The sequence below is a fragment of the Callithrix jacchus genome, chromosome 12 (assembly GCF_049354715.1).
Source record: "Callithrix jacchus isolate 240 chromosome 12, calJac240_pri, whole genome shotgun sequence".
In the NCBI taxonomy this organism is placed as follows: Eukaryota; Metazoa; Chordata; class Mammalia; order Primates; family Cebidae; genus Callithrix; species Callithrix jacchus.
The window spans coordinates 79,915,059-79,931,094 of NC_133513.1; the positions used below are offsets into that span (position 1 = coordinate 79,915,059).

Here is a 16,036-nt window from a genome sequence, read left to right on the forward strand (position 1 = left end):
TTTTGTGGTTAACCCTCTGGACCTGGATTTAACCACAGCTTTAACATTTACTAGTTAAATATATGGCTTTGGTCAAGGTGTTTGGCTTCTTTGTGTCTCAGTTACTTCATCTGTAAGACAGGATGATATTCATAGAGTTGCTCATGGATTTAATGAGACCATGTATAAAAAGTACTTAGTATAGTTCCTGACATAGTAAATAAATGTAAACTATTTATAGTATATATATTTTATAGTAAATAAAACTATTATTACATTATAGTATTACTGATTTTTAAGAAAAAAATACTTTCACCCCCAAGCTATATCTCAACATATTCTTCTATTTTCAGTTTGATACACTGTAAATCTGTACCCAATTTCTAGCTTGGGGCATTTAAAATGACCTCAGCAAGGTAAGGCAGGTGGAAAGATTCATACCTGCCTCTCTATACCACTGCTTTTAGGTATCTGACTTGATAAATTATGACAGCTAATAGCCCGAAGACATGTGCTTCATGTGATGTGCTAAATCCATATCACTCACTAAAAACCCTAAAGTTACTCTTCTTGCATGGGTCATCTATATTAGTTAATCAAAGTGCCTACAAAGGCCCATTTTCCAAATTATAAGCTACTGATTCTCCACTAGTCTGTATCTTAATATTTAGTTATGCTCAAAGCAACAGATGAAATTATTCAGATAAGCCCCAATAAAGTACTGGCATGAGACCCTTGAAAACAGCAAGGGACACAAAGGGTCTTGGTACAATATACGAAAGTCTTCCCAGCATGTCACAAAACTCACTCTGCACCTATGACCACCTAAGCATCACCTACGGCCACATCCCACAGCATCTCCAAACTACACAGGTGACTTAGGAGCAACCATACAGCATGCCTAATTAAAAATACAAGAGGTGCTTGAGACTCAGAGCTTTGATTCCTAAAAACTTTAACAGCCTTCTATTAAAATTAAAGCATCCCTATAAAAGGTAATATTTTAATTCTTTATTAGTTACATACTTCAGTACTCCTTAATATAAAGGAATCAAATATGGGGTTTATATAAGAAGGCAGAAAGATTCTGAAAAAAGATTATGGGAAAAATTGTATCATCTTCACTATTCATTTGGATGTCACAATCAAGAATTCTTAATACAATTATGGGAGGCTCCCCTGTGGCTCAAGTGACCTATCTATGTATTCTGTAGAATCCTCATGAAGCAAGATGGGCCATGAAGACTTGCATTTCATTGAGATAACAATAAGATGCCAAGAGAAGTATGTTCAAGACCCACCTAGAACACTGAAACTAAGAATCTCCAACAAAGCTGAACAAAGACCACCCCAACTTCTTAGGGCTGTCCTGGGTAGACAGGACACTCACTGACAGAGCATAAGAGACAGAAAAGGGGTGAACAGACATCTCCTTCATTTCAGCAAGAGTCACAGCCACTAGAGTTGCCAGGTCACAAAAGATGAAGTTGAAAAAAGAATAAACATCACACAACCAACAAATGTCCCACTCCATCTCATCCCTAAATACTGGTCGAAGTGAGTCAGTACTATCGGGAGTGGCAAAGTAGCAACAGCTAAGGCCAGGAGGTGTCCAGGCAACAGCTCAGCTCTAGGACTGAAAGAATATGAAAGGTCTTGAGTTATGCCTGGAGTCTATAGAGAAAAACAGAGACTTCGCAAGAAGCAGAGATGATAGGGTGTCCCAGATAACAGCTGGGAGGAGTTCAGATTCTCTACACTGATTATTGTACCCTCAGCTATCCTCCCCAGGCAACTAAGGAGCTTTAGAGACACAAGTCCAATTAAGGGTCTTTGGAAGAAAACAAAAGTAAGTCACACCACTGGCCACACTTAAGAAAGGTGTGGAATCATACAGTGTATGTGTCAGTAAAGACACACAGAAACCTGTTCTGGTCTGTTAGTCAGGGAAAGACTATCTTGGATCTCACCAAAACCTCATTAAGGCCTACTAATTTCAGAAAAGCAAGCCTAAGCAAATTAAAAATTTAAATGTTAGTGATTTTTAAGAGGCACTACCTCTATTTTTTAATTTTAAAATGCTAGTTGTAAATCCAAATGCCAATGGAGTCAGGCATGGAGGACAGTTCCAGATGGCAGGTATGAAAAACAAAGATCCTCCGCTAGTCCAAGCGGGAAGCCGCATCTCAGCCCAAGCCAGCTGCTGCTAGAGGGTGTACAGCATGCAGGAGCTGGTGACAGCCATCCGATGCAGGCACAGAGAAGGTTCAGGGGCTGGCCCTACCACAGCTTACCTAGAATGACTGGCTTTCTGGTTGCTTTTCTTTTAAAATTATAAAAGTCATATGGGTGATAAAATTTAGTTCCAAGGATATAAATTACGAAGTAAATGTCCTTCCCTTCTACTCCCCCAATTGCTAAGAGATTAGATCACTATGTATTCTTTTTCTAGACACACAAAATGTTCTACAAGTTGCTTTTTTCACTCAACAGTATGTTGTGGACATCCGTCCACATCAGTACATTCAGATCTACTGAATTCTTTTTACCAAAAGCAGTTAGAACACAGAATTTCAATGCTGGGAGATGCCTGAGAGGCCAACTCTCTCCACTTAATAGACAGGGTCCCCAGAGGTCCTGGACACCTCTAACCATACAGAGAAGAAGCCAGAGCCTCTCCAAATGGGGTCACGCCAGCAGGTATCACCAGCATCATGCCCTCATGTCTGCTTTTCAAAGGAGCCTGAGCCTCAGAAAGAAAGAGGCAAAGGCTTCCCACGTGGCAGTTGAGAAGCAAGAAGGGAGACAAAATTATCCTGGAACAAAGTAATGAATTGTAACCGTGAAGAGGCTCACAAACATGAACTTTGTTGTTTGTTTGTTTGTTTTTTAATTAGCAAATTTCTAGAATCACTCTAAATTCATCCAAGTGACTCAATTAGAATTCATTTAGCAGTCATTTTCTACCTAGTTCCAAAATACATCTGGATTGGAGTCAACTCACAATTACATAAAGTTCACCATCTTCCTGCTTTGAGGCCTTAAAGAAACAGGGCAGGACCTAGCTCACAAATAAGCTGCTTCTCTGAGCCAGCCAGAAGATGCCAATTACTTGGCTTCATGGGTAAATCCAGAGCTGCAGCAGTGTAATAAAGAATGCGGTTGAGGCCTCCACTTCAAAGATCATTCTTATACAAGGAAACATTCATTAAAAAAGAGAATTCTAAACTTCATATTTAAAATATTAATTCTGTTAGTGACTCAAGGTACTGAGAAGCTAATTAAGCATTCAGACCTTCAGAAACTCCAGTTTAGCTCCCAAATATAGAAAAATCTCTCTATCTAAAGCTATAAACTCCCTGGAGGCCAAATCTTCCTGCATGTCTAGCTTTTAAAACATTTTAGGTAACTTGACCTCACACTAAAATCAGCATTTCAGCAAGGGTTACTTAGAGCCTTTGAAAAACTACACGTCATACAAACACCAATTTCAGAAATAAGCTGTACTCTACTAATACACACAATTGGTTTTATAAAAGAAATGCTTAGTCTTTTTCCAGTATTCTTTACCTTAGCTGAATGGAAAGGCCATCTAATTGCCAAGCTCAAAACAGGGAATATTCCAGAGTGCTCTCATTTTCTCCTCTCCTCCATTCCCACAGGAGATCCATCACCACCACACCTACCCACCCTGTCTCTGGACTGTTTCACTTCTCTAACCCTTTGGTTTAGAGTCTTACCAAATCCCAGGGGGTCCATGGTAACAACTTCCTAATACATCTCTCGGTCACCAATTTTATCTCTCTCCTACCTGTTCCCTACAAAACTGTAAGAGTAACCTCACCCATTCATTTAACAAATAACTACAGAGCCTCTACTATGCAACAGGCAGTATTGCAAACACTGAAGATAAAGCAGTGTACATAATCACTGCTCTCAGGACCACCCCACAGTGGTGTCAGACAAGTGCTAAGTGCCACGAAGGAAACAGAAAGCAGGCAGAGGGCCAGGGAGTGCTTGGGGGCTGGAATACTTTGACTAAAGCAGTCACCAAAGGCCTCATTTCCAAAGGGGACAGGTGAACAACATATCCTAAAGGAAGGGAAGCGGTCAAACATGTCAGGAAGAGCATTCCAGGGAAAGGGGACAGAGGTGTACCAAAGGAGCATGTGCCAGGTGTATCTGAGTACAGAAAGGAGGCCAGAGTGAATAGAGCATAGTGAGCCAAGGAGACAGTCATCAGAAGGAAGATCAAAGAGACCCCATAGGCCTGTACAGACACAGCAACAACTGAGAAGTCTGTTTGGAGTGAAACGAGAACAGTGTTTCCATGTAGTAATTCCTTTCTGGAATTTAGTGGGAAGTTTATAGATTTTACAGAATCCCTAGAAAAATCAGGTGAGAAACAGGGAAAAAAGTACTATAATTTTCCTGCTTGCTTAACCACTGACAAGTCCAAAGCAAGAGCAGGAAATGTCGGCCTGCAGAGGTAGAGGTTAAGGACATTTCCGAGAACTGGGACAGGAGTGTGCAGAAGAGAAGAGCCTCAATCCAATCACTCGGTCTTCCCTGTAGCTCTTCCCATGTTCTAAGCATGAGTTTGAGGTCCTGTCTGTTGCCAAGGGTGATTCAGTATTGCAAATATAATTAATATTATAAGCTACACATAGTAGGTTTTATACAAATACTGATTATATGCAGTGCTGTCAATCTTTCTAGAAGATCCAAATGTTAATACTATCAGATAATGTTCATAGGCATGTTCCAGGCTTGAATATTCAGTAGGGTACAGTTCTTTGTAAATAGTACCTGTAAATACTATTGAACTGAGTATTGCTTATTTATTAATGTTTTAGATATTCACAGTAATGAATAAAGAGAAATAAAAATGTTGGAAATATTTTAAAAAGATAAAGTAAATCAATTAGCTTTTTGCTAGATACGTTTTAATCACAGAAGTTTGTAGCATCATTATTAATCATTTGGAAAAGAATTTTTGAGCAGTATGCTTTTAAAATAAATTAGTAATAAATTGCTTAAATATAGGAATAAAGACCTAGTACTGCTCATTAAATATTTAAGCAATATTAGTTGCTTATCTGAGGTGAAAAAGAATAGAATGACTGTTTTGCTTTAGTAAACAAAAATAGCTAAATTACTAAAATTTTTACCAAAAAGGCTTTTAAAAAGATGTGCTTTAGCAGAAGAAATGCAAAAAAAAGTAAATATTGTAGAAATTAGAACCCAATCTAAAATCTGAACTAGCAAAAATAAACAAACAAATTCTAACAGAAAAAAAAAAAAAAAAAAAAAAACAGCAGCCAAAAAAAAAGAAAAACTGCAATGTTAAAAATGGAAATGGGTTTATATGAGCTTGGGAAACCCTAATCTTTTATAATAGGCAATCAGCATGCCTGCCCTTTGCTGCATAGGAGTCTCTACTTACTACCTTTATCTTCCAAGGCTACTATACAAACAAGAGAAATCATGGGGAATTATTTCCCAACTGCAGATGGACTGACAGGGAAATAAAGATCGGAGAAGGAGGAAATACTTGGTAGGTTACAAAGGTAACTTACATAGACACTGTAAGTATCAAACTCTATTTCAGTCAATTAACTTATTTATATAGTTTTTACAGCTACCTTAAGAGGTAGCTTTTACTATAGCTACCTGTAGAGGTAGTTACTATAATTACTCTCTCTCACTTTGAAATTAAGAAACTGAGTCCCAGGAAAGTTAAGCTAATTGTCTCACTGCAACTAAGTGGCAGAGCCAAATGCAAAACCAGATCCTCGCTCCAGCTGCATGCTAGTAGCCAACACACCTTCCTGCCTCTAGGCTTCTTCAACTGGACCCTAGGACTTCTGAGTATGATTGGCAATTATGTGTTAACGGTTCAATGAACTCTCACAAACCTGATTATTGTTCTTATTACTATTTATCTGCATATTTTTTTAATTATAAGCGTATTTCATTTGAACGCACCATATGACCTTTCGCTCCTACGTGCTGAATTTAATTCCCAAACTGGAAGCTTCCCCATCTCTGCCATAAAATGTGAACAGGTGACTCCAGGCTGCTTAAATTTCATGCCTGAAATATCCCAGATAAGCCATTTGGAATGAGCCAAACACTATAATGCAAAACGGGATCTGGCATCTTTTCCTGATTAATGGCAGGGCTGGATTCTGTCAGTGTTCAACAACATGAAATTCTGAGGCCTGAAACCAAATTTCTACTGCTTTCCTGTAAGTACAGTTGACCTTTGCACAACACAAACTTGAACTGTGTGGTCCACTTATACACAGATTTTCTTCTGCCTCTGCCACTCCTGAGACAGCAAACCTTCCTCCTCTTCCTTTTCCTCTTCCTCCTCCTCCTCTTCCTCCTCCTCCTCCTCCTCGTCAACATGAAGACAATGAGGATGGAAAAACTTTAGGATGATACACTTCCACCTATTGAATAGTAAATATATTTTCTTTTATGATTTTCTCAATAACATTTTCTTTTCTCTAGCTTACTTACTGTAAGAATATAGCATATAATATGGATAACATATAAAATATATCTTTATCAACTGTTTGCATTAGCCATAAGGTTTCCAGTCAAGAGTAGACTATAAGCAGTTAAGTTTTGGGGGAGTCAAAAGTTATACACAGATGTCTGACTGTGCGGGGTGGGTGTACCTCTAACCCCTACATTGTTCAACTTTATATATGTCTGAAGGCTGCTGCAGTCTGGCCCAGAGAAATCCATCCAGATAACATCTGGCAAAGGAAATGCTGACCTAAAACAGACCACGATGCTAAGGGGAACTGGTAAACATGTCACAGTGTGCACATCACATGTCAAAGGCCTGTTACCAGAACTACAAGAGCTACACAGGCCTCCCAAAATGCTGTTTTACTTCCATAATCTTTTACCTCAACTACTTTTTTTTCCTTAAGCAACATCGGTATCCAAACCACCAACCATATATCCCACCCTGACCCAGCTGCCAGGGGCGTACCCTACACTGTCACTCCAAGTCATTTTTGATCACTTATCTTCTACATATTTTCCATATCTGTAATCCTGTCCACAAAAGCAAACACATACAATTGATACTCAGGATGCTTTGGAAATGAAGAAGAGAAACAATTAAATATAGCTCTCTTGGCCAGTTCTCTGAACAGAGATCTATCAAACATACACTAGAATTAAACCCATTTTATTGATAAGGAAACTGAACTTTAAAGGAGTAACTTCTCTAGGGCCACACATATCTGAGTGCAAACTGCAATCCTATCATCAGGGAGGTTTCAGAGGGTTTTCTCAACAGGACGACCCTGACCTTAGGGCACAGGAAATACGTTCACCAGACGGAGGAATGAAGAAAACATAGCAAACTCTTAGTAGATACCCATGAAGTGGGTATCTTGAAGCGGGTGTCTACCAGGTATCTACCAGGCACATGGAACAAAAACACATATCGTCGATCTCTCATAACTTAGGAGTTTTAAAAAATAAAATCCATTCCCTTCCAGGTAAAACTATAAGTAATTCCCATTTAACTACGTAAACAGGAGGAGACATCTAACATCTCTTCCTTAAACACAGGAAAAGAAAGTTTGTTAAGATAGAAGAAAGAAAATAAAGCAAGTATAAATAGCCCAGAGAGAATGTGGTTTTGTAGTGGAACTTTCACTATTTTTCCTTCAATTTGTTCCATACACATGTATACACACAGATATATACATATAACATATATAATGTAATATATATGTATATTACCTTAAGTAATATATATTACATAATACATGACATTATATATTATACATATTAGAATACATATAACACATATATGTACTATATATATAATATATTCATTCATATATTAGAATGTATGTGTATATATGTAATTACATACATGTGTAATAATATGTATATTATATAATTGCAAACGTATATTATGTAATATGTGTAATATCTGAATATATGTAATATATATTTGTATAGTTTTACAATTATATATCATGTATTATATATACTATATATTACACATATTATGTAATATTGTATATAATATATATGTAATATATGTACGATAATTATATATTTATATATAATATGTAATATATAATATATAACATATTACATTTTACTTATATGTAATATGTTATATATATTACATAATGATGTTATATATAAACTGTTTATATACATTTGGAAAAATTTATTTTTCTTTCATTACATAATATATACATTAAACACAATAGTATATATATCATTTTGTTTTTTCTTGCTGACTCTAGCCATACAATTGCCAGGTGTTAATGCCAGACACTGAGCAAAGTGAGGAAAGAACATTGCATCCAATGCCTTTTATACAGTTTTAAGGGCTGCTTTACTCGGCAAGGGATAGAACAGTCAGGTTCTGTGTCTTAATCTCTTTATGTTATATTCACACCTCATTATTTGAGAATCATCTCTGAGCACCGAGACTAGGCAGAGCTTCATAAATATTAGTGCCTACTTTGGCAGATATAAACTTCGGAACCCATAGTTTAAAAACTGGTTAACTGGTACAATTGATAGAAACATAGTAAGACTATAAATTAAAAGGCCTGGTTTCTAAACCTTGGAGTAGCAATATGACCTCAGAAAAATCAACATTTCTCTGGATCTTTTTTTCACCTGCTAAATGGCATGTGAGTGTTTATTATGTTTTGGGCACCAGTCCCAGCATTTTGCATACATCATTTCATTATAATACCATAACAGCACAATAAAGTAGGTATCACCACCCTCATTTGACAACTGAGGAAACTGAGGCACTCAGTAATACAGCTAGTATCAACTGGCAGGGCATGAATGGAACACATTCCTAAATCCTAAATCTGGGTCCAGAGCTTAATCTCTTAATCACAGGCACTGCTGGGTTAGAGGATTTCTGGGATTCCTTCCAGCTCAAACCTTCTATGATTCTGAAATTCTAAGAATTAGCTGTGCTTAGTTGGTCACATTGATGCCAATTTCTTGAAGTTGCTCAATGACCTTCACAAGCAACAAATTCTTAATCTTTATAAACATTGAAAGATTTAAAGCAGCTACCAAAGACACTGATGGTAGACACTTTAATGAAAGGTCAATCTAAAATGAACTAAAAATCCATGTGGTGCTTGAAATACTTCTTGTTTATCCAACTCTTAATTGACATAGGAGAACTAAGTTAACTGAACTGAAAGGTGGAAGGAAGACAGACAGATAAATATTTTGCTTTTGGAATAACTGAGACTGAAAATTAACCACAGCCAGTTTCAAGGCTCACTAGCTGATCTCTACTCACTAATATTTCAGGTGGACCTCTCCCCACAGAAGATCCGAAAAGTACACCCACTATCCCACTCCCAGACAAGGCAGGGAAGGAAGGAAGGAGAAGTTGCAATGACATCTCCAAGCCACCAGAGAGCATATCATCATCTGGGTTCAGACATTTTACAAAACAAGTCACTCTTCCAAAAGAGTATGAAAAAACCACCCTAGTTCATGTGTGTTACTTTTTCTCAAATCAGCAAATATGTCTGAGGCCTACCCTCTCTTTTTTTTCTTCTTTAAAAGTCTCAGTTTCTCCACAGTCCAACTTAACCTTCACCAAAATGAATGAATGAAACTACCACTCTAGATCAGAGATCCTAGGATTCAACTATGCACGAAATAGTTATGTGATTAAAATGCAGATTCTTGGCTTTTGCACCTATAGATTATAGTTTGGTGTATCTGCTACAGGGCTCAGGAATGTATTTCTGACAAACACTCTCTGAGTGTGCATACACACACGCATGGGCATGCACACACATGCGCATGTGCACGCACGCACACACACACACACACACACAGACACCACCACCATCACCCTCCCCCTACCACCTCCCTGACTGACACAGGTGGTTGGTAGATCATGTTTGAAAAACACTATTGCAGATTCTGTAAGAGGAAAGTTATCTCTCTCTTAAATCACAGGCTAAATATTGTCTCCACACACTTTAGGAACTGGAGGGTTTGCTCCGTGTCCCTTTTTCTTCTGCATCTGACTGTGATTTCAGGTGCACTCTCTCCAAAACAGATTTCCCTGCTCGGTCTGGTCACTGTTTTGGTCCTTATTAGGTGGGCTCTGTCTAGCTCTTCCTGTAAAAAGAAAACCTCTGTAGCAAAGTTCCCATGAGCTTCATCAACTCATTCTCAGAATCAAACATAAGCCTACAGAGCAAGAGAGCAGTAATTTCATTCATGAACTAGTAAGTAGCTCACCAGACGCTGGCTTCCTGTTAGGCACTCAGGCATCTAGTGCCTGTGGCAGCACAAGACAGGCCCCAGGGCCTTGTAGTTGGCCCCCAGCACTGCTTTCAAACCATCATTCTCTTGCCAGGTGGGAAGGTGGTCCTTACCACACTCCAAGACCATGCCTACAGGACAGGCGGTCTGTACACACAGGGAAAATAGTCTTGTAGCTATTGAAATAACACAATGCTGATATACTGCTAATTCGATTACAGGAATATATTATACCATAGCTGAAATGAATTTCTATAAAACACAGTGATACTAAAATCATGTTAAATCCTCTTACATAAGAAACTTTTTATGGAACCCATTCTATGCAATAGTCCCATAGTGACTGGGGTTTAAATTACAAGAATTCACAGGCCCAGGGTTTCTGATTACACTTGTGTGTGCTTTGGAATGAAGGTGCTGACAATCTACCTCCAAGTGCCAGGAGCAGCCTGGATGACAGTTTCTAGAGATCCCGGACCAGCCCTTACACCAGATCCTGTAAGCAGGCACTGCCTGGAGCCTGTGAGAAACCAGGCCTCAGGCCAAACGTCATAGCCTCTCCTCTAACTTGATGTTAAAATGCAGAACGCAATACTCTTGCACCTAAACACGTTCCTGTGACAGCCACGTCAGCACAGACTTTAACCATGACAACCTGAGAGACCATGTGTCAACCCACTGGCTTTCCTGAATCCACAGGTAGAAAGGGTTTGGCACAATGTGAGATAGAAAACACATGCTGCAAGGAAGTGACTAAAAGTCAGGATAGTGCTTACCTATGGGGAAAGGCAGGGAGTCATGACTGGGAAGGGGCAGAGAGGGCTTCTAGAGTACAACCAAATGTCTGTTTCCTGGCCTGGGTGTGGTAACTTGTCTTTGCTTTGTGATCATAAATTTAAGTTTTATATTTATATAAATACGTTTATTTTATATTATGTTTATGTATTTATATAAACTATACAACACAACATCATTTAAAGGCACCTGCAATATGACATTACTGCTAAACCAATACTCTAGCTTTTCCTCTTGGGATCACATGTCGCTGACGACCATGGGGCCAGTCAGACCACAAGCACATGAGATGATCAGAACTCAGCAATGTTCCCACAGGTGGGCACATAGCCCATAGCAAAGTCATTTGTTTATAGAGCTCTCAAAATTATGCAACTCAAATGTATTGGTAGTTAATGTGGCACTTTATGAGCAAAAAAGAAGATTCAAAAAAGAGAATTACCTACAGTTAATGGATTACAATAAAATAATGTTATTATTATAAAAATGTCATAGAGCAGCAGAAAATGAGACAATATGCAGATAATCAGATTTAAAAGGGCTACGTTCACACTGGACAAACTTGCCCTAGTGCCCTTTCTGGTCTTCATGTCTCTCCACCATCCTCAGCTGGCTGCAGGTTTAACCCCATTCCTTGTACCCACTTTCTCCATCCCCATATTGTAAGTCAGTTGAGGGTTGGGGGAAGGGTCAGCAGAAGTCACTTTTTTCTTTTCCTCAATGGACTTCACACATTTTTTTATCTTCCAAACGTTTTCCTTTGTCAGTTTTTTATTAAATAAGCAAGAGGTTTATCTATCATTGCCTACCCTTTTTTTGCTCCAGAGTGAGTTCTGAAGGACCACAAACTGTCTTACTTTAGTCAGTATTCCTGGGCTTGGTACACAGCAGACACACAACAGGTCTTCAGAGGATGCACTGAAAAAATTAAAATATATATTTTTATACAAAACTGTATGTGTCAAAATAATCTATACTGCCACTGAAGAACTTCCTGATCCAATAAAAAAAAATGACAATGTAATCTACATCAGGGCAGTACGAACTTCTACTGTATCTGCTTGGAACAGAAAGTAAGCAGCAAGCACCCTTTGTGGTAGAGATCGGGAAAGCATTTCTCAATGCCACTATTTATGTTACACAGAAGATATATCAGGAAATAAGTGGTTAAGGACATGGGTTTGGGAGTCAGGCACAATGAGTTAAAATCTCAACCCTACCAAAAGTGTCCTGGGTAAGCAACTTATGCTCTCTGAACCCTCCATTTCTGCCTCAAGCTACCAAGTTGTAGGAATGACATGGCATCTGACTCCTTTGCCTCACGTTGGCTTCAGATGCCTTCATCTCCTTCCTCTTGGAAGTCAACATAATAGCGTCCAGGGTCTGAGCTGCCTATGTTGGGGTGAGTACTAGTGGGGGTAGGGGGACAACCTCATCAGAGATACTGAGAAGGCCATCACTTCCTCCATCCCCAGCACCCAGTGAGTGCCCGTGATAATCAGATATTCCCCCCCCAGGACCTGGAATCTGAAGCAAGCAACACAAAGAGACAGAGACAGAGGAGAATATAGAGATAACCACACAGCATCTGGACAGTGTCATCAGGGCATCCTCACGAGGTGACACCAGCACAATGGTGGTTCATTGTTCCTATGGTATGGTTTTTGCTGTGGTTCTGGAAACCTAGTATGCCTTTGATAACTGCTGGATATTATTTCAATAACTGTTTTTCTGCTTAAGTTCTCATTTGTAACAAAGAACACATGGAAAGGAGTGGGAAAATTTTGATAACCTTTGGCTTTTGTAAGTGCAGGAGGATGACAAAAATAAAACATCAAAAGAAGTCAAGCCAGAGAAGTGGTAACCTAGAAAACAAAACTGAGCAAAGATTCATACTACAAAAATGGGATTCAATGAGTCTGTCCCACTGTTTTTTTTACCATTAACCTTTATGTTTGTTGAAGTATGAGGTATGTTTGCTGACAAACCTTTGTTTGTGTAAACAGATGCTTTCTCTATTTGCTTGACACAGCAGAGGACACTAAAACCAGAAAACGTATTGATTTTTACTTTACTCTGTTGAAAGCTTCTTCTGCTTTTAAATTTCTCTCTGATTCTTTTATACTGAAAAGCTATGGGTTATTAAACCCCCTCACATTCAGTTCAGTTTAACATATCTTTATTAAAGGCCTACTTTATGCAAAGCACTATCGTATGCATTTATAGCTAAACTCATCACAATTGGAGACATTTCAACTTAAATTCAACTGGAAATTACATAATTAATGCTGAAAAATTGTTATTTCAAATATAAAACAGCAACCATTTTGTGAGCATTCTGAGTTACATACAGTACAGTAGTCCATCAGTATCGACAGGAGATTGGTTTCAAGACCTCTGGCAGACACAAAATCCACAAAGCTGAAGTCTCTGATATAAAACTGTGTAGCATTTGCATGCTATGAGCATCCTCTTGAATATTTTCAGTCGTCTTTAGATTACTTATCAATCCTAACACAATGTAAATGCTATATAAATAGTTTTTAAACTACGTTAATAGTTTTTTGTTTGTTTGTTTTTGTTTGTTTTCTGAGACAGTCTCACCGTCACCCAGGCTAGAACACGGTGGCACAATCTTGGCTTACTGCAACCTCTGCCTCCCAGGTTCAAGCATTTCTCCTGCCTCAGCCTCCCAAGTAGTTGAGATTACAGGTACCCACCACTATGCCCAGCTAATTTTTTATATTTTTAATAGACACGGGGTTTCACCATGTTGGCCAGGCTGGTCTCAAACTCCTGACCTCATGATCCACCTGCCTCAGCCTCCCAAAGTGCTTGGATTACAGGCGTGAGCCACCACAGCAGGCATATACTATATTTTTTATTGTCATATTGTTATTTTTATTGGGGATTTTCCCCCTGAATATTTTCAATCCACAGCTGGTTGAATCCTCAGATGTGGAACCCACAGATATGAAGGGCTGACTGTACATTCTAGTGGTGGAAAACCAAGAAGTTCCTGGTGACCCATGAGCCAAATGCAACCCACAGACAGGTTTGGTTAACACACACGGTGTTAGTGCTATTTAAGATTTTTAATCAGTGACTTTAAAATATGGATTTCCATGAAAATTGGAAGATTACCTCCCCACCCCCTACTTGGGCTGCCACCTGGCAATGAGGAACAAGCTCCAAGCAGCAGCTGCTCCTATTACAAGGGGCAGGCAGCTCTCCTGTGTCTCAGTGCCTAACCTCCACTGTTATCTAACATCCGACCCACTTAACCAATTTATGTTACCTCCCTGGCCCTGAGAGGCCTTAGAGTTTGGGATTCTTGTTTTAGATACATCATAAAGTGAGCCTAACAAAATAAACATAGACACTCACATACACACACTTATTTCAAATGCTTCAAGTTTCTTTTTCCACAGGGGGAAAAGATGTCCCCTTCTGTTTCAATCAAACAATCCTTGGATTTCAGACTTTACAGAAATATTAAATTTTTAAACCACCATATCTCTTATTTCATTACAGTATTTTTTATTTATATGATTTTTAAAAATGACAAAATATTGTTTTGCCTCTGCATTTTATTCACTTGCCACCTTTAAGGTTTAGGGAGGGGTTTGGGGACATTTGTCTAGTTCACTAGAAAAAAAGCAGGTAGAATAAGAATTTCACAATTTTCTAAACACTTTTGCTTTGACCATCACATGCTTAAAATATACCAAACATCTGAATTTTATAAACAAAAAGCATCTAGTACCGTAAGAGCAATATTTTTAAATAGCTGCAAGTATGTATTTTTATTTTTAAACATTTTCTTCCAGTAAATGAAGGAAGTTAAATTTTCTCACTTTTTGTTCTTATATAGCATCAAACAGAGCTTAAAAATAGCCATCAAAAAATGCTTGGTAAATGCATGAATACTTGGATGAAGGAAGAAAGGAATGAAGGAATGAACACAGGAAAGAACAAAATGACATTATTTTTTAGCAAAAGGGAGCCATGAGTATCCATTGCTGTCTACCCTCCAGTTGCCTGAATTCCCTTCCTTGGCTATGTCTAAGCCTACCCCACCAGAATTCCCATCATTCCCATCCAATTCATCAGTCCTAGGTTCATCTTCCCAAATTGCCTTACTCTACTCAAAGTAAACATTGATGGTGATGCTGTGGCTTGGGCCTGTAATCTCAGCTATTCAGGAAGCTGAGGCAGGAGGATCACTTGAGTCCAGGGTTCCAGGACAACCTGGGAAACACAGTGAGACCTCATTTCAAAAAAAAGTAAAGATTTTTTTTTTTAAAGATAGCACACAAAAACTTATGTTTACAACCCTGTAAATATCCTTCCCCTGCTAAGAGGGAAAACAACCTACAGTACACCAAGATGGTATTTCTTTGTTGAAAAGAAGCAAGGAATGTAAGTGCTACAAGGGGTGCTTACACACATAGTAAACAGTATGGATTAGAAGTTCACTTTTTTAAAAGGGATGAACAGTAAGGGTGCCAGGGAATGGAAGAACCTGACATAGCAGAAAGAAGACAGGTTTTAGAGTTGGTAGAAAGTTTTTTTCTATCCTTTCTGTATAAACCAGTCTGTTAGGTTCTCTGGGTTAAGCAGGGACTCTGCAGTTTCTTCCTGTCAGAAATATCTCCCATGAAGATGGTGCTCCAGTGGTCTAGCTCACCGTGAGTAGGAGGCAGCAAACAGTTTTACTGGTCATTTGTCTTCTTTGATCTAGTGCACTATGGGGTAGATTTCTTATCAGAAAACAGGTATGTCATCTCCAGAAAAAAGAAAAAAACATGGTAGCTCGATTTCCCCCAAATAAATAATTTTTCAGAAAATTTTAAAGAAAAAAGAAAGTTTTTTCTACCAAGGAAGCAACAGCATGTAGTCATTAAAATCATGGACTTTGGAGACAAACAGAGCTGAGGTCAGT

At 38.5% G+C, this 16,036-nt stretch overlaps 1 protein-coding gene across 7 annotated transcripts in view; it reads right to left on the reverse strand.

Moving 5' to 3' along the window:
- The window catches only part of SGMS1 (sphingomyelin synthase 1), a 334,608-nt gene that overhangs the window by 261,371 nt on the left and 57,201 nt on the right, over nt 1–16,036 (reverse strand). For 2 of the 7 annotated variants that reach the window (XM_054243062.2, XM_078345955.1), the window contains exon 3: nt 11,901–12,009. The exons of the other annotated variants lie outside the window; for them this stretch is intronic. The gene's annotated coding sequence lies outside the window, so the exon portion shown is untranslated. The remainder of the gene's footprint in view (nt 1–11,900; nt 12,010–16,036) is intronic. 7 annotated transcript variants of the gene reach the window in all.